Below are 25,542 nucleotides of genomic sequence, written 5' to 3' on the forward strand. Positions count from 1 at the left end.
TGTGACTGGGTGCGGGTGTGACTGGGTGTGGGTGTGACTGGGTGTGACTGGGTGTGGGTGTGACTGGGTGTGGGTGTGACTGGGTGTGGGTGTGACTGGGTGTGACTGGGTGTGACTGTGTGTGGGTGTGACTGGGTGTGACTGGGTGTGACTGTGTGTGGGTGTGACTGGGTGTGGGTGTGACTGGGTGTGGGTGTGACTGGGTGTGACTGGGTGTGACTGTGTGTGGGTGTGACTGGGTGTGGGTGTGACTGGGTGTGGGTGTGACTGGGTGTGGGTGTGACTGGGTGTGGGTGTGACTGGGTGTGGGTGTGACTGGGTGTGGGTGTGACTGGGTGTGACTGGGTGTGGGTGTGACTGGGTGTGACTGTGTGTGGGTGTGACTGGGTGTGGGTGTGACTGGGAGTGACTGGGTGTGGGTGTGACTGGGTGTGGGTGTGACTGGGTGTGACTGGGTGTGGGTGTGACTGTGTGTGGGTGTGACTGGGTGTGACTGGGTGTGGGTGTGACTGGGTGTGGGTGTGACTGGGTGTGGGTGTGACTGGGTGTGACTGTGTGTGACTGGGTGTGGGTGTGACTGGGTGTGGGTGTGACTGGGTGTGGGTGTGACTGGGTGTGACTGGGTGTGACTGGGTGTGGGTGTGACTGGGTGTGACTGGGTGTGGGTGTGACTGGGTGTGACTGGGTGTGGGTGTGACTGGGTGTGACTGGGTGTGGGTGTGACTGGGTGTGGGTGTGACTGGGTGTGACTGGGTGTGGGTGTGACTGGGTGTGACTGGGTGTGGGTGTGACTGGGTGTGGGTGTGACTGGGTGTGGGTGTGACTGGGCGTGGGTGTGACTGGGTGTGACTGGGTGTGGGTGTGACTGGGTGTGGGTGTGACTGGGTGTGGGTGTGACTGGGTGTGACTGGGTGTGGGTGTGACTGGGTGTGGGTGTGACTGGGTGTGGGTGTGACTGGGTGTGGGTGTGACTGGGTGTGACTGGGTGTGGGTGTGACTGGGTGTGACTGGGTGTGGGAGTGACTGGGTGTGGGTGTGACTGGGTGTGGGTGTGACTGTGTGTGGGTGTGACTGGGTGTGACTGGGTGTGGGTGTGACTGGGTGTGGGTGTGACTGGGTGTGACTGGGTGTGACTGGGTGTGGGTGTGACTGGGTGTGGGTGTGACTGGGTGTGACTGGGTGTGACTGGGTGTGGGTGTGACTGGGTGTGGGTGTGACTGGGTGTGGGTGTGACTGGGTGTGGGTGTGACTGGGTGTGACTGAGTGTGACTGGGTGTGGGTGTGACTGGGTGTGGGTGTGACTGGGTGTGGGTGTGACTGGGTGTGGGTGTGACTGGGTGTGACTGAGTGTGACTGGGTGTGGGTGTGACTGGGTGTGGGTGTGACTGGGTGTGGGTGTGGGTGTGACTGGGTGTGGGTGTGACTGGGTGTGGGTGTGACTGGGTGTGACTGAGTGTGACTGGGTGTGGGTGTGACTGGGTGTGGGTGTGACTGGGTGTGGGTGTGACTGGGTGTGGGTGTGACTGGGTGTGACTGAGTGTGACTGGGTGTGGGTGTGACTGGGTGTGGGTGTGACTGGGTGTGGGTGTGACTGGGTGTGGGTGTGACTGGGTGTGGGTGTGACTGGGTGTGGGTGTGACTGGGTGTGACTGGGCCTGGGTGTGACTGGGTGTGGGTGTGACTGGGTGTGACTGGGTGTGGGAGTGACTGTGTGTGGGTGTGGGTGTGACTGGGTGTGGGTGTGACTGTGTGTGGGTGTGACTGGGTGTGGGTGTGACTGGGTGTGACTGGGCCTGGGTGTGACTGGGTGTGGGTGTGACTGGGTGTGACTGGGCCTGGGTGTGACTGGGTGTGGGTGTGACTGGGTGTGGGTGTGACTGGGTGTGGGTGTGACTGGGTGTGACTGTGTGTGGGTGTGACTGGGTGTGGGTGTGACTGGGTGTGGGTGTGACTGGGTGTGGGTGTGACTGGGTGTGACTGGGTGTGGGTGTGACTGGGTGTGGGTGTGACTGGGTGTGGGTGTGACTGGGTGTGGGTGTGACTGGGTGTGGGTGTGACTGGGTGTGGGTGTGACTGGGTGTGACTGGGTGTGGGTGTGACTGGGTGTGGGTGTGACTGGGTGTGACTGGGCCTGGGTGTGACTGGGTGTGGGTGTGACTGGGTGTGACTGGGTGTGGGTGTGACTGGGTGTGGGTGTGACTGGGTGTGGGTGTGACTGGGTGTGACTGGGTGTGACTGGGTGTGACTGGGTGTGGGTGTGACTGGGAGTGACTGGGTGTGGGTGTGACTGGGTGTGGGTGTGACTGGGTGTGACTGGGTGTGGGTGTGACTGGGTGTGGGTGTGACTGGGTGTGGGTGTGACTGGGTGTGACTGGGTGTGGGTGTGACTGGGTGTGGGAGTGACTGGGTGTGACTGGGTGTGACTGGGTGTGGGTGTGACTGGGTGTGACTGGGTGTGGGTGTGACTGGGTGTGGGTGTGACTGGGTGTGACTGGGTGTGGGTGTGACTGGGTGTGGGTGTGACTGGGTGTGACTGGGTGTGGGTGTGACTGGGTGTAGGTGTGACTGGGTGTGGGTGTGACTGGGTGTGGGTGTGACTGGGTGTGACTGGGTGTGGGTGTGACTGGGTGTGACTGGGTGTGGGTGTGACTGGGTGTGGGTGTGACTGGGTGTGGGTGTGACTGGGTGTGGGTGTGACTGGGTGTGGGTGTGACTGGGTGTGGGAGTGACTGGGTGTGGGTGTGACTGGGTGTGGGTGTGACTGGGTGTGACTGGGTGTGGGTGTGACTGGGTGTGGGTGTGACTGGGTGTGGGTGTGACTGGGTGTGGGTGTGACTGGGTGTGGGTGTGACTGGGTGTGACTGGGTGTGGGTGTGACTGGGTGTGGGTGTGACTGGGTGTGACTGGGTGTGACTGGGTGTGGGTGTGACTGGGTGTGGGTGTGACTGGGTGTGGGAGTGACTGGGTGTGGGTGTGACTGGGTGTGGGTGTGACTGGGTGTGACTGGGTGTGGGTGTGACTGGGTGTGGGTGTGACTGGGCCCGGGTGTGACTGGGTGTGGGTGTGACTGGGTGTGGGTGTGACTGGGTGTGGGTGTGACTGGGTGTGGGTGTGACTGGGTGTGGGTGTGACTGTGTGTGACTGGGTGTGGGTGTGACTGGGTGTGGGTGTGACTGGGTGTGGGTGTGACTGGGTGTGGGTGTGACTGGGTGTGGGTGTGACTGTGTGTGACTGGGTGTGGGTGTGACTGGGTGTGGGTGTGACTGGGTGTGGGTGTGACTGGGTGTGACTGGGTGTGGGTGTGACTGGGTGTGGGTGTGACTGGGTGTGGGTGTGACTGGGTGTGACTGGGTGTGGGTGTGACTGGGTGTGGGTGTGACTGGGTGTGACTGGGTGTGGGTGTGACTGGGTGTGGGTGTGACTGGGTGTGACTGGGTGTGGGTGTGACAGGGTGTGGGTGTGACTGGGTGTGGGTGTGACTGGGTGTGACTGGGTGTGGGAGTGACTGGGTGTGACTGGGTGTGGGTGTGACTGGGTGTGGGTGTGGGTGTGACTGGGTGTGGGTGTGACTGGGTGTGGGTGTGACTGGGTGTGGGTGTGACTGGGTGTGACTGGGTGTGACTGGGTGTGGGTGTGACTGGGTGTGGGTGTGACTGGGTGTGGGTGTGACTGGGTGTGGGAGTGACTGGGTGCGGGTGTGACTGGGTGTGGGTGTGACTGGGTGTGACTGGGTGTGGGAGTGACTGGGTGTGGGTGTGACTGGGTGTGGGTGTGACTGGGTGTGGGTGTGACTGGGTGTGACTGGGTGTGGGTGTGACTGGGTGTGGGTGTGACTGGGTGTGGGTGTGACTGGGTGTGGGTGTGACTGGGTGTGACTGGGTGTGGGTGTGACTGGGTGTGGGTGTGACTGGGTGTGGGTGTGACTGGGTGTGACTGGGTGTGGGTGTGACTGGGTGTGACTGGGTGTGGGTGTGACTGGGTGTGGGTGTGGGTGTGACTGGGTGTGGGTGTGACTGGGTGTGACTGGGTGTGGGTGTGACTGGGTGTGGGTGTGACTGGGTGTGACTGGGTGTGGGTGTGACTGGGTGTGGGTGTGACTGGGTGTGACTGGGTGTGGGTGTGACTGGGTGTGGGTGTGACTGGGTGTGACTGGGTGTGGGTGTGACTGGGTGTGGGTGTGACTGGGTGTGGGTGTGACTGGGTGTGGGTGTGACTGGGTGTGGGTGTGACTGGGTGTGGGTGTGACTGGGTGTGGGTGTGACTGGGTGTGGGTGTGGGTGTGACTGGGTGTGGGTGTGACTGGGTGTGGGTGTGACTGGGTGTGGGTGTGACTGGGTGTGGGTGTGACTGGGTGTGACTGGGTGTGGGTGTGACTGGGTGTGACTGGGTGTGGGTGTGACTGGGTGTGACTGGGTGTGGGTGTGACTGGGTGTGGGTGTGACTGGGTGTGGGTGTGACTGGGTGTGGGTGTGACTGGGTGTGACTGGGTGTGACTGGGTGTGGGAGTGACTGGGTGTGGGTGTGACTGGGTGTGGGTGTGACTGGGTGTGACTGGGTGTGGGTGTGACTGGGTGTGGGTGTGACTGGGTGTGGGTGTGACTGGGTGTGGGTGTGACTGGGTGTGGGTGTGACTGGGTGTGACTGGGTGTGGGTGTGACTGGGTGTGACTGGGTGTGGGTGTGACTGGGTGTGACTGGGTGTGGGTGTGACTGGGTGTGACTATGTGTGGGTGTGACTGGGTGTGGGTGTGACTGGGTGTGGGTGTGACTGGGTGTGACTGGGTGTGGGTGTGACTGGGTGTGGGTGTGACTGGGTGTGGGTGTGACTGGGTGTGACTGGGTGTGGGTGTGACTGGGTGTGGGTGTGACTGGGTGTGACTGGGTGTGGGTGTGACTGGGTGTGGGTGTGACTGGGTGTGGGTGTGACTGTGTGTGGGTGTGACTGGGTGTGGGTGTGACTGGGTGTGGGTGTGACTGGGTGTGACTGGGTGTGGGTGTGACTGGGTGTGGGTGTGACTGGGTGTGGGTGTGACTGGGTGTGGGTGTGACTGGGTGTGGGTGTGACTGGGTGTGGGTGTGACTGGGTGCGGGTGTGACTGGGTGCGGGTGTGACTGGGTGTGGGTGTGACTGGGCGTGGGTGTGACTGGGCGTGGGTGTGACTGGGTGTGGGTGTGACTGGGTGTGGGTGTGACTGGGTGTGACTGGGTGTGGGAGTGACTGGGTGTGGGTGTGACTGGGTGTGACTGGGTGTGACTGGGTGTGGGTGTGACTGGGTGTGGGTGTGACTGGGTGTGGGTGTGACTGGGTGTGGGTGTGACTGGGTGTGACTGGGTGTGGGTGTGACTGGGTGTGGGTGTGACTGGGTGTGGGTGTGACTGGGTGTGGGTGTGACTGGGTGTGACTGGGTGTGGGTGTGACTGGGTGTGACTATGTGTGGGTGTGACTGGGTGTGGGTGTGACTGGGTGTGGGTGTGACTGGGTGTGGGTGTGACTGGGTGTGGGTGTGACTGGGTGTGGGTGTGACTGGGTGTGACTGGGTGTGGGTGTGACTGGGTGTGACTGGGTGTGACTGGGTGTGGGTGTGACTGGGTGTGGGTGTGACTGGGTGTGGGTGTGACTGGGTGTGGGTGTGACTGGGTGTGGGTGTGACTGGGTGTGGGTGTGACTGGGTGTGACTGGGTGTGGGTGTGACTGGGTGTGACTGGGTGTGACTGGGTGTGGGTGTGACTGGGTGTGGGTGTGACTGGGTGTGGGTGTGACTGGGTGTGGGTGTGACTGGGTGTGACTGGGTGTGACTGGGTGTGACTGGGTGTGACTGGGTGTGGGTGTGACTGGGTGTGACTGGGTGTGGGTGTGACTGGGTGTGGGTGTGACTGGGTGTGACTGGGTGTGGGTGTGACTGGGTGTGGGTGTGACTGGGTGTGGGTGTGTGTGGGTATGACTGGGTGTGACTGGGTGTGGGTGTGACTGGGTGTGGGTGTGACTGTGTGTGGGTGTGACTGTGTGTGGGTGTGACTGGGTGTGGGTGTGACTGGGTGTGACTGGGTGTGGGTGTGACTGGGTGTGACTGGGTGTGGGTGTGACTGGGTGTGGGTGTGACTGGGTGTGGGTGTGACTGGGTGTGACTGTGTGTGGGTGTGACTGGGTGTGGGTGTGACTGGGTGTGACTGGGTGTGGGTGTGACTGGGTGTGGGTGTGACTGGGTCCGGGTGTGACTGGGTGTGGGTGTGACTGGGTGTGACTGGGTGTGGGTGTGACCGGGTGTGTGTGTGACTGGGCCCGGGTGTGACTGGGTGTGGGTGTGACTGGGCCCGGGTGTGACTGGGTGTGGGTGTGACTGGGTGTGGGTGTGACTGGGTGTGGGAGTGACTGGGTGTGACTGGGTGTGACTGGGTGTGGGTGTGACTGGGTGTGGGTGTGACTGGGTGTGGGTGTGACTGGGTGTGGGTGTGACTGGGTGTGGGTGTGACTGGGTGTGACTGTGTGTGGGTGTGACTGTGTGTGGGTGTGACTGGGTGTGGGTGTGGGTGTGACTGGGTGTGGGTGTGACTGGGTGTGACTGGGTGTGGGTGTGGGTGTGACTGGGTGTGGGTGTGACTGGGTGTGGGTGTGACTGGGTGTGGGTGTGACTGGGTGTGACTGGGTGTGGGTGTGACTGGGTGTGACTGGGTGTGGGTGTGACTGGGTGTGGGTGTGACTGGGTGTGGGTGTGACTGGGTGTGACTGTGTGTGGGTGTGACTGGGTGTGGGTGTGACTGGGTGTGACTGGGTGTGGGTGTGACTGGGTGTGGGTGTGACTGGGTGTGGGTGTGACTGGGTGTGGGTGTGACTGGGTGTGGGTGTGACTGGGTGTGGGTGTGACTGGGTGTGACTGGGTGTGGGTGTGACTGGGTGTGGGTGTGACTGGGTGTGACTGGGTGTGGGTGTGACTGGGTGTGGGTGTGACTGGGTGTGACTGTGTGTGGGTGTGACTGGGTGTGGGTGTGACTATGTGTGGGTGTGACTGGGTGTGGGTGTGACTGGGTGTGGGTGTGACTGGGTGTGACTGGGTGTGGGTGTGACTGGGTGTGACTGTGTGTGGGTGTGACTGGGTGTGACTGGGTGTGACTGGGTGTGGGTGTGACTGGGTGTGGGTGTGACTGTGTGTGGGTGTGACTGGGTGTGACTGGGTGTGGGTGTGACTGGGTGTGGGTGTGACTGGGTCTGGGTGTGGGTGTGACTGGGTGTGGGTGTGACTGGGTGTGACTGGGTGTGGGTGTGACCGGGTGTGGGTGTGACTGGGTGTGACTGGGTGTGGGTGTGACTGGGTGTGGGTGTGACTGGGTGTGGGTGTGACTGGGTGTGGGTGTGACTGGGTGTGGGAGTGACTGGGTGTGGGTGTGACTGGGTGTGGGTGTGACTGGGTGTGGGTGTGACTGGGTGTGGGTGTGGGTGTGACTGGGTGTGACTGGGTGTGGGTGTGACTGGGTGTGGGTGTGACCGGGTGTGGGTGTGACTGGGTGTGACTGGGTGTGGGTGTGACCGGGTGTGGGTGTGACTGGGCCCGGGTGTGACTGGGTGTGGGTGTGACTGGGTGTGACTGGGTGTGGGTGTGACCGGGTGTGGGTGTGACTGGGCCCGGGTGTGACTGGGTGTGGGTGTGACTGGGCCCGGGTGTGACTGGGTGTGGGTGTAACTAGGTGTGGGTGTGACTGGGTGTGACTGGGTGTGGGTGTGACTGGGTGTGACTGTGTGTGGGTGTGACTGGGTGTGGGTGTGACTGGGTGTGGGTGTGACTGGGTGTGGGTGTGACTGGGTGTGGGTGTGACTGGGTGTGGGTGTGACTGGGTGTGACTGGGTGTGGGTGTGACTGGGTGTGGGTGTGACTGGGTGTGGGTGTGACTGGGTGTGGGTGTGACTGGGTGTGACTGTGTGTGGGTGTGACTGGGTGTGGGTGTGACTGGGTGTGGGTGTGACTGGGTGTGGGTGTGACTGGGTGTGGGTGTGACTGGGTGTGGGTGTGACTGGGTGTGACTGGGTGTGGGTGTGACTGGGTGTGGGTGTGACTGGGTGTGGGTGTGACTGGGTGTGACTGGGTGTGGGTGTGACTGGGTGTGGGTGTGACTGGGTGTGGGTGTGACTGGGTGTGGGTGTGACTGGGTGTGGGTGTGACTGGGTGTGACTGGGTGTGGGTGTGACTGGGTGTGACTGGGTGTGGGTGTGACTGGGTGTGACTGGGTGTGGGTGTGACTGGGTGTGGGTGTGACTGGGTGTGGGTGTGACTGGGTGTGGGTGTGACTGGGTGTGGGTGTGACTGGGTGTGACTGGGTGTGGGTGTGACTGGGTGTGGGTGTGACTGGGTGTGGGTGTGACTGGGCGTGGGTGTGACTGGGTGTGGGTGTGACTGGGTGTGGGTGTGACTGGGTGTGGGTGTGACTGGGTGTGACTGGGTGTGGGTGTGACTGGGTGTGGGTGTGACTGGGTGTGGGTGTGACTGGGTGTGGGTGTGACTGGGTGTGGGTGTGACTGGGTGTGGGTGTGACTGGGTGTGACTAGGTGTGGGTGTGACTGGGTGTGGGTGTGACTGGGTGTGACTGTGTGTGGGTGTGACTGGGTGTGGGTGTGACTGGGTGTGGGTGTGACTGGGTGTGACTGGGTGTGGGTGTGACTGGGTGTGGGTGTGACTGGGTGTGGGTGTGACTGGGTGTGGGTGTGACTGGGTGTGGGTGTGACTGGGTGTGACTGGGTGTGGGTGTGACTGGGTGTGGGTGTGACTGGGTGTGGGTGTGACTGGGTGTGGGTGGGTGTGGGTGTGACTGGGTGTGACTGGGTGTGGGTGTGGGTGTGACTGGGTGTGGGTGTGACTGGGTGTGACTGGGTGTGACTGTGTGTGGGTGTGACTGGGTGTGGGTGTGACTGGGTGTGGGTGTGACTGGGTGTGGGAGTGACTGGGTGTGGGTGTGACTGGGTGTGGGTGTGACTGGGTGTGGGTGTGACTGGGTGTGACTGGGTGTGGGTGTGACTGGGTGTGGGTGTGACTGGGTGTGGGTGTGACTGGGTGTGGGTGTGACTGGGTGTGACTGGGTGTGGGTGTGACTGGGTGTGGGTGTGACTGGGTGTGGGTGTGACTGGGTGTGGGTGTGACTGGGTGTGGGTGTGACTGGGTGTGAGTGTGACTGGGTGTGGGTGTGACTGGGTGTGGGTGTGACTGGGTGTGACTGGGTGTGGGTGTGACTGGGTGTGGGTGTGACTGGGTGTGGGTGTGACTGGGTGTGGGTGTGACTGGGTGTGACTGGGTGTGGGTGTGACTGGGTGTGAGTGTGACTGGGTGTGAGTGTGACTGGGTGTGGGTGTGACTGGGTGTGGGTGTGACTGGGTGTGACTGGGTGTGGGTGTGACTGGGTGTGGGTGTGACTGGGTGTGGGTGTGACTGGGTGTGGGTGTGACTGGGTGTGGGTGTGACTGGGTGTGACTGGGTGTGACTGGGTGTGGGTGTGACTGGGTGTGGGTGTGACTGGGTGTGGGTGTGACTGTGTGTGGGTGGGTGTGGGTGTGACTGGGTGTGGGTGTGACTGGGTGTGGGTGTGACTGGGTGTGACTGGGTGTGGGTGTGGGTGTGACTGGGTGTGGGTGTGACTGGGTGTGACTGGGTGTGACTGGGAGTGACTGGGTGTGGGTGTGACCGTGTGCGGGTGTGACCGTGTGCGGGTGTGACTGTGCGTGGGTGTGACTGTGCGTGGGTGTGACCGTGCGTGGGTGTGACCGTGCGCGGGTGTGACCGTGCGCGGGTGTGACCGTGCGCGGGTGTGACCGTGCGCGGGTGTGACCGTGCGCGGGTGTGACCCTGTGCGGGTGTGACCGTGCGCGGGTGTGACCGTGCGCGGGTGTGACCCTGCGCGGGTGTGACCCTGTGCGGGTGTGACCCTGTGCGGGTGTGACCCTGTGCGGGTGTGACTGTGCGTGGGTGCGACCGTGCGCGGGTGTGACTGTGCGCGGGTGTGACCGTGCGCGGGTGTGACCGTGCGCGGGTGTGACCGTGCGCGGGTGTGACTGTGCGTGGGTGTGACCGTGCGTGGGTGTGACCGTGCGTGGGTGTGACCGTGCGCGGGCGTGACCGTGTGCGGGGTGACCGTGTGCGGGTGTGACCGTGCGCGGGTGTGACCGTGCGCGGGTGTGACCGTGCGCGGGTGTGACCGTGCGTGGGTGTGACCGTGCGTGGGTGTGACCGTGCGTGGGTGTGACCGTGCGTGGGTGTGACTGTGCGTGTGTGTGACCGTGTGCGGGTGTGACCGTGCGTGGGTGTGACCGTGCGTGGGTGTGACCGTGCGCGGGTGTGACCGTGTGCGGGTGTGACTGTGAGAGTGTGTGAGAGAGTGTGAGTGACCGTGTGCGGGTGTGACTGTGCGTGGGTGTGACCGTGTGTGGGTGTGACCGTGCGTGGGTGTGACCGTGCGTGGGTGTGACCGTGCGTGGGTGTGACCGTGCGTGGGTGTGACCGTTTGCGGGTGTGACTGTGAGAGTGTGTGAGAGAGTGTGAGTGACCGTGTGCGGGTGTGACTGTGCGTGGGTGTGACCGTGTGTGGGTGTGACCGTGTGTGGGTGTGACCGTGCGTGGGTGTGACTGTGCGTGTGTGTGACCGTGTGCGGGTGTGACCGTGCGCGGGTGTGACTGTGAGAGTGTATGAGAGAGTGTGTGTGACTGTGCGTGGGCGTGACTGTGCGCGGGCGTGACTGTGCGCGGGCGTGACTGTGCGCGGGCGTGACTGTGCGCGGGCGTGACTGTGCGCGGGCGTGACTAAAAGCTTGTTCACTGGCTGATTCAGTCGAGTGGAGCCCTGAAACCTGTAGCAGATGGAAAGTGATGGTTGGGAGACCACGCACAGTCCGCACTCCGGAGACCACGCACAGTCCGCACTCCGGAGACCACGCACAGTCCGCACTCCGGAGACCACGCACAGTCCGCACTCCGGAGACCACGCACAGTCCGCACTCCGGAGACCACGCACAGTCCGCACTCCGGAGACCACGCACAGTCCGCACTCCGGAGACCACGCACAGTCCGCACTCCGGAGACCACACACAGTCCGCACTCCGCGCTGAGTGTAACATTGGACTGAGGAACCAGACAGTGAAGGGCGAGCTCTGATGAGGCATTTCAAACCCTCGGCTCCAGGGGAAGTGCTGTGAATTAGCTGGAGTGTGTCGTTCAAGTTATTTGATGGAGTGGGACAATAATTATTTTAATGCAGCGGTTTCCTTACGACCTTGAACCATGCGCCTGTAATTTACCCCGAGAATCAGCTCGCATTACCAAATTTATCTCATCACTCCCAGCACAGGAATTAATATCGAGAATTGGGGGGTGGGAGCTGGATGTTGATGGATTCAGGACCAATGGTGTCCCGCTGCCTCTCGGCCGAGATTGTCTGGGAGGGCGATTTATGGCCTGGCTGTCTCTCCCGACCCTTCCCAAAGCCGACTCCTCAGGGAACGCTGTGAAAACTAACAGCTTTCATCAACTCGACCCTAACCTCAGTCTTTCTATCCAACCCTGGTCAAGGTGACCGGCACAGGCCCCGGGAGGCCTCTCCGTCACACTGAGTGACAGCCAGAAACAGTCCCAAATTCAAGCCAGGGCCTGTCCCAGTGTACACACTACCCCAGTCCCAGTCTCTGTCCCAGTGTACACACTACCCCAGTCCCAGTCTCTGTCCCAGTGTACACACTACCCCAGTCCCAGTCTCTGTCCCAGTGTACACACTACCCCAGTCCCAGTCTCTGTCCCAGTGTACTCACTACCCCAGTCCCAGTCTCTGTCCCAGTCTCTGTCCCAGTGTACACACTACCCCAGTCCCAGTCTCTGTCCCAGTGTACACACTACCCCAGTCCCAGTCTCTGTCCCAGTGTACACACTACCCCAGTCCCAGTCTCTGTCCCAGTGTACACACTACCCCAGTCCCAGTCTCTGTCCCAGTCTCTGTCCCAGTCTCTGTCCCAGTCTCTGTCCCAGTGTACACACTACCCCAGTCCCAGTCTCTGTCCCAGTCTCTGTCCCAGTGTACACACTACCCCAGTCTCTGTCCCAGTGTACACGCTACCCCAGTCCCAGTCTCTGTCCCAGTGTACACACTACATATACCAGTCCCAGTCTCTGTCCCAGTGTACACACTACCCCAGTCCCAGTCTCTGTCCCAGTGTACACACTACCCCAGTCCCAGTCTCTGTCCCAGTGTACACACTACATATACCAGTCCCAGTCTCTGTCCCAGTGTACACACTACCCCAGTCCCAGTCTCTGTCCCAGTGTACACACTACCCCAGTCCCAGTCTCTGTCCCAGTGTACACACTACCCCAGTCCCAGTCTCTGTCCCAGTGTACACACTACCCCAGTCCCAGTCTCTGTCCCAGTGTACACACTACCCCAGTCCCAGTCTCTGTCCCAGTGTACACACTACCCCAGTCCCAGTCTCTGTCCCAGTGTACACACTACCCCAGTCCCAGTCTCTGTCCCAGTCTCTGTCCCAGTCTCTGTCCCAGTGTACACACTACCCCAGTCCCAGTCTCTGTCCCAGTGTACACACTACCCCAGTCCCAGTCTCTGTCCCAGTCTCTGTCCCAGTCTCTGTCCCAGTGTACACGCTACCCCAGTCCCAGTCCCAGTCTCTGTCTCTGTCCCAGTGTACACACTACCCCAGTCTCTGTCCCAGTGTACACACTACCCCAGTCCCAGTCTCTGTCCCAGTGTACACACTACCCCAGTCCCAGTCTCTGTCCCAGTGTACACACTACCCCAGTCTCTGTCCCAGTGTACACACTACCCCAGTCCCAGTCTCTGTCCCAGTGTACACACTACCCCAGTCCCAGTCTCTGTCCCAGTGTACACACTACCCCAGTCCCAGTCTCTGTCCCAGTGTACACACTACCCCAGTCCCAGTCTCTGTCCCAGTGTACACACTACCCCAGTCCCAGTCTCTGTCCCAGTGTACACACTACCCCAGTCCCAGTCTCTGTCCCAGTGTACACACTACCCCAGTCCCAGTCTCTGTCCCAGTGTACACACTACCCCAGTCCCAGTCTCTGTCCCAGTGTACACACTACCCCAGTCCCAGTCTCTGTCCCAGTGTACACACTACCCCAGTCCCAGTCTCTGTCCCAGTGTACAGACTACCCCAGTCCCAGTCTCTGTCCCAGTCTCTGTCCCAGTGTACACACTACCCCAGTCCCAGTCTCTGTCCCAGTGTACACACTACCCCAGTCCCAGTCTCTGTCCCAGTGTACACACTACCCCAGCCCCAGTCTCTGTCCCAGTGTACACACTACCCCAGTCCCAGTCTCTGTCCCAGTGTACACACTACCCCAGTCTCTGTCCCAGTCTCTGTCCCAGTGTACACGCTACCCCAGTCCCAGTCTCTGTCCCAGTGTACTCACTACCCCAGTCCCAGTCTCTGTCCCAGTGTACACACTACCCCAGTCCCAGTCTCTGTCCCAGTGTACACACTACCCCAGTCCCAGTCTCTGTCCCAGTGTACAGACTACCCCAGTCCCAGTCTCTGTCCCAGTGTACACACTACCCCAGTCTCTGTCCCAGTCTCTGTCCCAGTGTACACGCTACCCCAGTCCCAGTCTCTGTCCCAGTGTACACACTACCCCAGTCCCAGTCTCTGTCCCAGTCTCTGTCCCAGTGTACACACTACCCCAGTCCCAGTCTCTGTCCCAGTGTACTCACTACCCCAGTCCCAGTCTCTGTCCCAGTGTACACACTACCCCAGTCCCAGTGTCTGTCCCAGTGTACACACTACCCCAGTCCCAGTCTCTGTCCCAGTGTACACACTACCCCAGTCCCAGTCTCTGTCCCAGTGTACTCACTACCCCAGTCCCAGTCTCTGTCCCAGTGTACTCACTACCCCAGTCCCAGTCTCTGTCCCAGTGTACACGCTACCCCAGTCCCAGTCTCTGTCCCAGTGTACACGCTACCCCAGTCCCAGTCTCTGTCCCAGTGTACACACTACCCCAGTCCCAGTCTCTGTCCCAGTGTACACACTACCCCAGTCCCAGTCTCTGTCCCAGTGTACACACTACCCCAGTCTCTGTCCCAGTGTACACGCTACCCCAGTCCCAGTCTCTGTCCCAGTGTACACGCTACCCCAGTCCCAGTCTCTGTCCCAGTGTACACACTACCCCAGTCCCAGTCTCTGTCCCAGTGTACACACTACCCCAGTCCCAGTCTCTGTCCCAGTGTACACGCTACCCCAGTCCCAGTCTCTGTCCCAGTGTACACACTACCCCAGTCCCAGTCTCTGTCCCAGTGTACTCACTACCCCAGTCCCAGTCTCTGTCCCAGTGTACACGCTACCCCAGTCCCAGTCTCTGTCCCAGTGTACACACTACCCCAGTCCCAGTCTCTGTCCCAGTGTACACACTACCCCAGTCCCAGTCTCTGTCCCAGTGTACACGCTACCCCAGTCCCAGTCTCTGTCCCAGTGTACACACTACCCCAGTCCCAGTCTCTGTCCCAGTGTACTCACTACCCCAGTCCCAGTCTCTGTCCCAGTGTACACGCTACCCCAGTCCCAGTCTCTGTCCCAGTGTACACACTACCCCAGTCCCAGTCTCTGTCCCAGTGTACACACTACCCCAGTCCCAGTCTCTGTCCCAGTGTACACGCTACCCCAGTCCCAGTCTCTGTCCCAGTGTACACACTACCCCAGTCCCAGTCTCTGTCCCAGTGTACTCACTACCCCAGTCCCAGTCTCTGTCCCAGTGTACACGCTACCCCAGTCCCAGTCTCTGTCCCAGTGTACACACTACCCCAGTCCCAGTCTCTGTCCCAGTGTACACACTACCCCAGTCCCAGTCTCTGTCCCAGTCTCTGTCCCAGTGTACACGCTACCCCAGTCCCAGTCTCTGTCCCAGTGTACACACTACCCCAGTCCCAGTCTCTGTCCCAGTGTACACACTACCCCAGTCCCAGTCTCTGTCCCAGTGTACACACTACCCCAGTCCCAGTCTCTGTCCCAGTGTACACACTACCCCAGTCCCAGTCTCTGTCCCAGTCTCTGTCCCAGTGTACACACTACCCCAGTCCCAGTCTCTGTCCCAGTGTACTCACTACCCCAGTCCCAGTCTCTGTCCCAGTCTCTGTCCCAGTGTACACACTACCCCAGTCCCAGTCTCTGTCCCAGTGTACACGCTACCCCAGTCCCAGTCTCTGTCCCAGTGTACACACTACCCCAGTCCCAGTCTCTGTCCCAGTCTCTGTCCCAGTGTACACACTACCCCAGTCCCAGTCTCTGTCCCAGTGTACACACTACCCCAGTCCCAGTCTCTGTCCCAGTGTACACGCTACCCCAGTCCCAGTCTCTGTCCCAGTGTACACACTACCCCAGTCCCAGTCTCTGTCCCAGTGTACTCACTACCCCAGTCCCAGTCTCTGTCCCAGTGTACACACTACCCCAGTCCCAGTCTCTGTCCCAGTGTACACACTACCCCAGTCCCAGTCTCTGTCCCAGTGTACACACTACCCCAGTCCCAGTCTCTGTCCCAGTGTACACACTACCCCAGTCCCAGTCTCTGTCCCAGTGTACACACTACCCCAGTCCCAGTCTCTGTCCCAGTGTACACACTACCCCAGTCCCAGTCTCTGTCCCAGTGTACAGACTACCCCAGTCCCAGTCTCTGTCCCAGTCTCTGTCCCAGTGTACACACTACCCCAGTCCCAGTCTCTGTCCCAGTGTACACACTACCCCAGTCCCAGTCTCTGTCCCAGTGTACACACTACCCCAGTCCCAGTCTCTGTCCCAGTGTACACACTACCCCAGTCCCAGTCTCTGTCCCAGTGTACACACTACCCCAGTCTCTGTCCCAGTCTCTGTCCCAGTGTACACGCTACCCCAGTCCCAGTCTCTGTCCCAGTGTACTCACTACCCCAGTCCCAGTCTCTGTCCCAGTGTACACACTACCCCAGTCCCAGTCTCTGTCCCAGTGTACACACTACCCCAGTCCCAGTCTCTGTCCCAGTGTACAGACTACCCCAGTCCCAGTCTCTGTCCCAGTCTCTGTCCCAGTGTACACACTACCCCAGTCCCAGTCTCTGTCCCAGTGTACTCACTACCCCAGTCCCAGTCTCTGTCCCAGTGTACACACTACCCCAGTCCCAGTGTCTGTCCCAGTGTACACACTACCCCAGTCCCAGTCTCTGTCCCAGTGTACACACTACCCCAGTCCCAGTCTCTGTCCCAGTGTACTCACTACCCCAGTCCCAGTCTCTGTCCCAGTGTACACACTACCCCAGTCCCAGTCTCTGTCCCAGTGTACTCACTACCCCAGTCCCAGTCTCTGTCCCAGTGTACACGCTACCCCAGTCCCAGTCTCTGTCCCAGTGTACACGCTACCCCAGTCCCAGTCTCTGTCCCAGTGTACACACTACCCCAGTCCCAGTCTCTGTCCCAGTGTACACACTACCCCAGTCCCAGTCTCTGTCCCAGTGTACACACTACCCCAGTCTCTGTCCCAGTGTACACGCTACCCCAGTCCCAGTCTCTGTCCCAGTGTACACGCTACCCCAGTCCCAGTCTCTGTCCCAGTGTACACACTACCCCAGTCCCAGTCTCTGTCCCAGTGTACACACTACCCCAGTCCCAGTCTCTGTCCCAGTGTACACGCTACCCCAGTCCCAGTCTCTGTCCCAGTGTACACACTACCCCAGTCCCAGTCTCTGTCCCAGTGTACTCACTACCCCAGTCCCAGTCTCTGTCCCAGTGTACACGCTACCCCAGTCCCAGTCTCTGTCCCAGTGTACACACTACCCCAGTCCCAGTCTCTGTCCCAGTGTACACACTACCCCAGTCCCAGTCTCTGTCCCAGTGTACACGCTACCCCAGTCCCAGTCTCTGTCCCAGTGTACACACTACCCCAGTCCCAGTCTCTGTCCCAGTGTACTCACTACCCCAGTCCCAGTCTCTGTCCCAGTGTACACGCTACCCCAGTCCCAGTCTCTGTCCCAGTGTACACACTACCCCAGTCCCAGTCTCTGTCCCAGTGTACACACTACCCCAGTCCCAGTCTCTGTCCCAGTGTACACGCTACCCCAGTCCCAGTCTCTGTCCCAGTGTACACACTACCCCAGTCCCAGTCTCTGTCCCAGTGTACTCACTACCCCAGTCCCAGTCTCTGTCCCAGTGTACACGCTACCCCAGTCCCAGTCTCTGTCCCAGTGTACACACTACCCCAGTCCCAGTCTCTGTCCCAGTGTACACACTACCCCAGTCCCAGTCTCTGTCCCAGTGTACACGCTACCCCAGTCCCAGTCTCTGTCCCAGTGTACACACTACCCCAGTCCCAGTCTCTGTCCCAGTGTACACACTACCCCAGTCCCAGTCTCTGTCCCAGTGTACACACTACCCCAGTCCCAGTCTCTGTCCCAGTGTACACACTGCATATACCAGTTCCAGTCTCTGTCCCAGTGTACACACTATATATACCAGTCCCAGTCTCTGTCCCAGTGTACACACTACCCCAGTCCCAGTCTCTGTCCCAGTGTACACACTACCCCAGTCCCAGTCTCTGTCCCAGTGTACACACTACCCCAGTCCCAGTCTCTGTCCCAGTCTCTGTCCCAGTGTACACACTACCCCAGTCCCAGTCTCTGCCCCAGTGTACACACTACCCCAGTCCCAGTCTCTGTCCCAGTGTACACGCTACCCCAGTCCCAGTCTCTGTCCCAGTGTACACACTACCCCAGTCCCAGTCTCTGTCCCAGTGTACACACTACCCCAGTCCCAGTCTCTGTCCCAGTGTACACACTACCCCAGTCCCAGTCTCTGTCCCAGTCTCTGTCCCAGTGTACACACTACCCCAGTCCCAGTCTCTGTCCCAGTGTACTCACTACCCCAGTCCCAGTCTCTGTCCCAGTCTCTGTCCCAGTGTACACACTACCCCAGTCCCAGTCTCTGTCCCAGTGTACACGCTACCCCAGTCCCAGTCTCTGTCCCAGTGTACACACTACCCCAGTCCCAGTCTCTGTCCCAGTCTCTGTCCCAGTGTACACACTACCCCAGTCCCAGTCTCTGTCCCAGTGTACACACTACCCCAGTCCCAGTCTCTGTCCCAGTGTACACACTACCCCAGTCCCAGTCTCTGTCCCAGTGTACACACTACCCCAGTCCCAGTCTCTGTCCCAGTCTCTGTCCCAGTGTACACACTACCCCAGTCCCAGTCTCTGTCCCAGTGTACACACTACCCCAGTCCCAGTCTCTGTCCCAGTGTACACGCTACACATACCAGTCCCAGTCTCTGTCCCAGTGTACACACTACCCCAGTCCCAGTCTCTGTCCCAGTGTACACGCTACCCCAGTCCCAGTCTCTGTCCCAGTGTACACACTACCCCAGTCCCAGTCTCTGTCCCAGTGTACTCACTACCCCAGTCCCAGTCTCTGTCCCAGTGTACACACTACCCCAGTCCCAGTGTCTGTCCCAGTGTACACACTACCCCAGTCCCAGTCTCTGTCCCAGTGTACACACTACCCCAGTCCCAGTCTCTGTCCCAGTGTACACACTACCCCAGTCCCAGTCTCTGTCCCAGTGTACACACTACCCCAGTCCCAGTGTCTGTCCCAGTGTACACACTACCCCAGTCCCAGTCTCTGTCCCAGTGTACTCACTACCCCAGTCCCAGTCTCTGTCCCAGTGTACACACTACCCCAGTCCCAGTGTCTGTCCCAGTGTACACACTACCCCAGTCCCAGTCTCTGTCCCAGTGTACACACTACCCCAGTCCCAGTCTCTGTCCCAGTGTACACACTACCCCAGTCTCTGTCCCAGTCTCTGTCCCAGTGTACACACTACCCCAGTCCCAGTCTCTGTCCCAGTGTACACACTACCCCAGTCCCAGTCTCTGTCCCAGTGTACACACTACACATACCAGTCCCAGTCTCTGTCCCAGTGTACACACTACCCCAGTCCCAGTCTCTGTCCCAGTGTACACACTACCCCAGTCCCAGTCTCTGTCCCAGTGTACACACTACCCCAGTCCCAGTCTCTGTCCCAGTGTACACACTACCCCAGTCTCTGTCCCAGTCTCTGTCCCAGTGTACACACTACCCCAGTCCCAGTCTCTGTCCCAGTCTCTGTCCCAGTGTACACACTACCCCAGTCCCAGTCTCTGTCCCAGTCTCTGTCCCAGTGTACACACTACCCCAGTCCCAGTCTCTGTCCCAGTCTCTGTCCCAGTGTACACACTACCCCAGTCCCAGTCTCTGTCCCAGTCTCTGTCCCAGTGTACACACTACCCCAGTCTCTGTCCCAGTCTCTGTCCCAGTGTACACACTACCCCAGTCCCAGTCTCTGTCCCAGTCTCTGTCCCAGTGTACACACTACCCCAGTCCCAGTCTCTGTCCCAGTCTCTGTCCCAGTGTACACACTACCCCAGTCCCAGTCTCTGTCCCAGTCTCTGTCCCAGTGTACACACTACCCCAGTCCCAGTCTCTGTCCCAGTCTCTGTCCCAGTGTACACACTACCCCAGTCTCTGTCCCAGTCTCTGTCCCAGTGTACACACTACCCCAGTCCCAGTCTCTGTCCCAGTCTCTGTCCCAGTGTACACACTACCCCAGTCCCAGTCTCTGTCCCAGTCTCTGTCCCAGTGTACACACTACCCCAGTCCCAGTCTCTGTCCCAGTCTCTGTCCCAGTGTACACACTACCCCAGTCCCAGTCTCTGTCCCAGTCTCTGTCCCAGTGTACACACTACCCCAGTCCCAGTCTCTGTCCCAGTGTACACGCTACCCCAGTCCCAGTCTCTGTCCCAGTGTACACGCTACCCCAGTCCCAGTCTCTGTCCCAGTGTACACACTACCCCAGTCCCAGTCTCTGTCCCAGTCTCTGTCCCAGTGTACACACTACACATACCAGTCCGTGACTCTGTCCCAAGTAAGACCACAAGACCATAAGACATAGGAGCAGAATTAGGCCACTCGGCCCATCGACTCTGCTCCGCCATTCAATCCTGGCTGATATTTGTCCCAGTGTACACACTATATATACCCGTCCCAGTCTCTGTCCCGGTGTACACACTGCATATACCAGTTCCAGTCTCTGTCCCAGTGTACACACTGCATATACCAGTTCCAGACTCTGTCCCAGTGTACACACTACATATACCAGTCCCAGACTCTGTCCCAGTGTACACACTGCATATACCAGTTCCAGTCTCTGTCCCAGTGTACACACTACATATACCAGTCCCAGACTCTGTCCCAGTGTACACACTGCATATACCAGTTCCAGTCTCTGTCCCAGTGTACACACTGCATATACCAGTTCCAGTCTCTGTCCCAGTGTACACACTATATATACCAGTCCCAGACTCTGTCCCAGTGTACACACTGCATATACCAGTTCCAGACTCTGTCCCAGTGTACACACTACATATACCAGTCCCAGACTCTGTCCCAGTGTACACACTGCATATACCAGTTCCAGTCTCTGTCCCAGTGTACACACTGCATATACCAGTTCCAGTCTCTGTCCCAGTGTACACACTATATATACCAGTCCCAGACTCTGTCCCAGTGTACACACTGCATATACCAGTCCCAGACTCTGTCCCGGTGTACACACTGCATATACCAGTTCCAGTCTCTGTCCCAGTGTACACACTACCCCAGTCCCAGTCTCTGTCCCAGTGTACACACTGCATATACCAGTCCCAGACTCTGTCCCGGTGTACACACTGCATATACCAGTTCCAGTCTCTGTCCCAGTGTACACACTGCATATACCAGTTCCAGTCTCTGTCCCAGTGTACACACTATATATACCAGTCCCAGACTCTGTCCCAGTGTACACACTGCATATACCAGTCCCAGACTCTGTCCCGGTGTACACACTGCATATACCAGTTCCAGTCTCTGTCCCAGTGTACACACTATATATACCAGTCCCAGACTCTGTCCCAGTGTACACACTGCATATACCAGTCCCAGACTCTGTCCCGGTGTACACACTGCATATACCAGTTCCAGTCTCTGTCCCAGTGTACACACTACCCCAGTCCCAGTCTCTGTCCCAGTGTACACACTGCATATACCAGTCCCAGACTCTGTCCCGGTGTACACACTGCATATACCAGTCCCAGTCTCTGTCCCGGTGTACACACTGCATATACCAGTTCCAGTCTCTGTCCCAGTGTACACACTATATATACCAGTCCCAGACTCTGTCCCAGTGTACACACTGCATATACCAGTCCCAGACTCTGTCCCGGTGTACACACTGCATATACCAGTTCCAGTCTCTGTCCCAGTGTACACACTACCCCAGTCCCAGTCTCTGTCCCAGTGTACACACTGCATATACCAGTCCCAGACTCTGTCCCGGTGTACACACTGCATATACCAGTTCCAGTCTCTGTCCCAGTGTACACACTATATATACCAGTCCCAGACTCTGTCCCAGTGTACACACTGCACATACCCGTCCCAGACTCTGTCCCAGTGTACACACTACATATACCAGTCCCAGTCTCTGTCCCAGTGTACACACTACCCCAGTCCCAGTCTCTGTCCCAGTGTACACACTACCCCAGTCCCAGTCTCTGTCCCAGTGTACACACTACCCCAGTCCCAGTCTCTGTCCCAGTGTACACACTACCCCAGTCCCAGTCTCTGTCCCAGTGTACACACTACCCCAGTCCCAGTCTCTGTCCCAGTGTACTCACTACCCCAGTCCCAGTCTCTGTCCCAGTGTACACACTACCCCAGTCCCAGTCTCTGTCCCAGTGTACACACTACCCCAGTCTCTGTCCCAGTGTACACACTACCACAGTCCCAGTCTCTGTCCCAGTGTACACACTACCCCAGTCCCAGTCTCTGTCCCAGTCTCTGTCCCAGTGTACACACTACCCCAGTCCCAGTCTCTGTCCCAGTGTACACACTACCCCAGTCCCAGTCTCTGTCCCAGTGTACACACTACCCCAGTCTCTGTCCCAGTCTCTGTCCCAGTGTACTCACTACCCCAGTCCCAGTCTCTGTCCCAGTCTCTGTCCCAGTGTACACGCTATCCCAGTCCCAGTCTCTGTCCCAGTGTACACACTACCCCAGTCCCAGTCTCTGTCCCAGACATGTACACTCTGCATGTGTGGGGGCTGGTTTAGCACAGTGGGCTAAACAGTTGGCTTGTATTGCAGAACAAGGCCAGCAGCTCGGGTTTGACTCCCGTACCAGCCTCCCCGAACAGGCGCCGGAATGTGGCCACTAGGGGCTTTTCACAGTAACTTCATTGAAGCCTACTTGTGACTATAAGCGATTATTTATTTTTATTATTTTCTCATCCCCATTCTCCTGCCTTCTCCCCATAACCCCTGACCCCCTTATTGATCAAGAACCTGTCTATCTCTGTCTTAAAGACACTCAGTGAATTGGCCTCCACAGCCTGCGGCAAAGAGTTCCACAGATTCACCACCCTCTGGCTGGAGAAATTCCTCCTCATCTCTGTTTTAAAGGATTGTCCCTTTAGTCTGAGATGGTGTCCTCTGCTTCTAGTTTTTCCTACAAGTGGAAACATCCTCTCCACGTCCACTCTATCCAGGCCTCGCAGTATCCTGTAAGTTTCAATAAGATCCCCCCTCGTCCTTCTAAACTCCAACGAGTACCGACCCAGAGTCCTCCACCGTTCCTCGCACGACAAGCTCTTCATTCCAGGGATCATTCATGTGAACCTCCTCTGGACCCTTTCCAAGGCCAGCACATCCTTCCTTAGATACGGGGCCCAAAACTGCTGACAATACTCCAAATGGGGTCTGACCAGAACCTTATACAGCCTCAGAGGTACATCCTTGGTCTTGTATTCTAGCCCTCTTGACATGAATGCTAACATTGCATTTGCCTTCTTAACTGCCGACTGAACCTGCATGTTAACCTTAAGAGAATCGTGAACAAGGACTCCCAAGTCCCTTTGTGCTTCTGATTTCCGAAGCATTTCCCCATTTAGAAAATAGTCTATGCCGAGATTCCTCCTTCCAAAGTGCAGAACCTCACACAATTCCACATTGTATTCCATCTGCCACTTCACTGCCCACTCTCCTAGCCTGTCCAAGTCCTTCTGCAGCCCCCTTGCACCCTCAATACTACCTGTCCCTCTACAGATCTTTGTATCATCTGCAAACTTAGCAACAGAGCCTTCAGTACCTTCTTCCAGATCATATTGTGAAAAGTTGTGGTCCCAGCACCGACCCCTGAGGCACAACACTAGTCCCCGGCTGCCACCCTGAAAAAGCCCCCTTTATCCCCACTCACTGCCTTCTGCCAGTCAGCCAATCCTCGATCCATGCCAGGATCTTACCCTGAACACCATGGGCTCTTAACTTATTTAACAGTCTCCTATGCGGCATCTTGTCAAAGGCCTTCTGGAAATCTAAATAAATCACGTCCACTGGTTCTCCTTTGTCTAACTTCCTTGTTACCTCCTCAAAGAACTCAAACAGATTTGTCAGACACGACCTCCCCTTGACAAAGCCGTGCTGACTCAGTCCTATTTTACCATGCACTGCCAAGTACTCCGCAATCTCATCTTTAATAACAGACTCTAAAACCTTACCAATGACCAAAGTCAGGCTAACCGGCCTATAATTTCCCGTCTTCTGCCTCCCTCCCTTCTTAAACAGGGGTGTTACATTAGCCGCCTTCCTGTCCTCTGGGACCCTTCCTGCCTCCAGTGATCCCTGAAAGATCATCGCCAATGCCTCCACAATTTCCTCAGCTATCTCTTTTAGAATCCTGGGGTGTAGTCCATCCGGTCCAGGTGACTTATCCACCTTCAGACCTTTCAGTTTCCCCAGACCCTTCTCCTTAGTAATGGTCACTGCACTCACCTCTGCCCCCTGGTTCTCCTGGAGCTCGGGCATCCCACTGGTGTCTTCCACCGTGAAGACTGATGCAAAGTAACAATTCAGTTCGTCTGCCATTTCTTTGTTTCCTATTATTACTTCTCCAGCCACATTTTCCAGTGGTCCAATGTCTATTTTTGCCTCTCTCTTACCTTTTATATATTGAAAAAATCTCTTCCTATCTTCTTTTATATTACTAGCTAACCTGCACTCATACTTCATCTTCTCCCCCCTTATTGCTTTTTTAGGTGTCCTCTGCTCACTTTTAAAGGCTTCCCAATCCTCTGGTTTCCCACTAATCCTCGCCACTTTGTAAGTTTTTTCTTTAGCCTTTATGCTGTCCTTGACATCCCTCGTCAGCCATGGCTGCCTTGTCCTCCCCTTAGCATGTTTCCTCCTCCTTGGGATGAATTTCTGTTGTTCCTCCCTAATAACCCCCAAAACTCAGCCATTGCTGTTCCACTGTCTTCCCTGCGAGGCTCAGTTTACACGCTACATATACCAGTCAATATATCTGTCCCAAGGTACACACTGCGTGTAACAGTCAGAGACTCTGTGCAAGTGTATATACTGCATGTACCAGTCTAAGACTCAGTCCAGTGTACACATTGCATGTACCAGTCTGAGACTCTGTCCCATTATGCACACTACATATACCATTACAAGACTCTTACCCAGTGTACACACTGCTTGTATTAGTCCAAGGCTCTGTCCCAGTCTACACACTGCATGTACCAGTGCAAGATTCTGTCTCAGCGTACGCATACATATACAAGTCTGAGACTCTGTCCCAGTGTACACACTGCATGTACCAGTCCGTGACTCTGTCCCAGTGTGCACACTGCATGTACCAGCCCGTGACTCTGTCCCAGTGTACACACTGCATGTACCAGCCCGTGACTCTGTCCCAGTGTACACACTGCATGTACCAGCCCGTGACTCTGTCCCAGTGTACACACCGCATGTACCAGCCCAAGACTTTGTCCCAGTGTACACACTGCGTCTACCAGTCCAAGACTTTGTCCCAGTGTACACACTGCGTCGACCAGTCCAAGACTCTTCCCCAGTGTACACACTGCATGTACCAGCCCAAGACTCTGTCCCAGTGTACACACATGTACCATTACAAAAGCCTGTCCCAGTGAACACATTGCGTGTACCAGTCCGAGACTCTGTCCCAGTGTACACACTGCATGTACCAGTCCCTGACTCTGTCCTAGTGTACACACTGCATGTACCAGACCCAGTATATACAACATGTACCAGGCCCAGTATACACACTACATGTACAGACCCAGTATACACAACATGTACCAGGCCCAGTGTACACACAACATGTACAGACCCAGTGTACACACTACATGTACAGACCCAGTGTACACACTACATGTACAGACCCAGTGTACACACTACATGTACAGACCCACTGTACACACTACATGTACAGACCCAGTGTACACACTACCTACAGACCCAGTGTACACACTACCTACAGACCCAGTGTACACACTACATCTACAGACCCAGTGTACACACTACATGTACAGACCCAGTGTACACACTACATGTACAGACCCAGTGTACACACTACCTACAGACCCAGTGTACACACTACATGTACAGACCCAGTGTACACACTACATGTACAGACCCAGTGTACACACTACATGTACAGACCCAGTGT

General features: G+C 57.8%; 1 protein-coding gene across 1 annotated transcript in view; it reads right to left on the reverse strand.

Moving 5' to 3' along the window:
• The window catches only part of LOC140399401 (neural cell adhesion molecule L1-like), a 244,192-nt gene that overhangs the window by 40,683 nt on the left and 177,967 nt on the right, over positions 1-25,542 (reverse strand). The window lies entirely within an intron of this gene.

This window comes from Scyliorhinus torazame, chromosome 22, assembly GCF_047496885.1.
Source record: "Scyliorhinus torazame isolate Kashiwa2021f chromosome 22, sScyTor2.1, whole genome shotgun sequence".
NCBI lineage: Eukaryota > Metazoa > Chordata > Chondrichthyes > Carcharhiniformes > Scyliorhinidae > Scyliorhinus > Scyliorhinus torazame.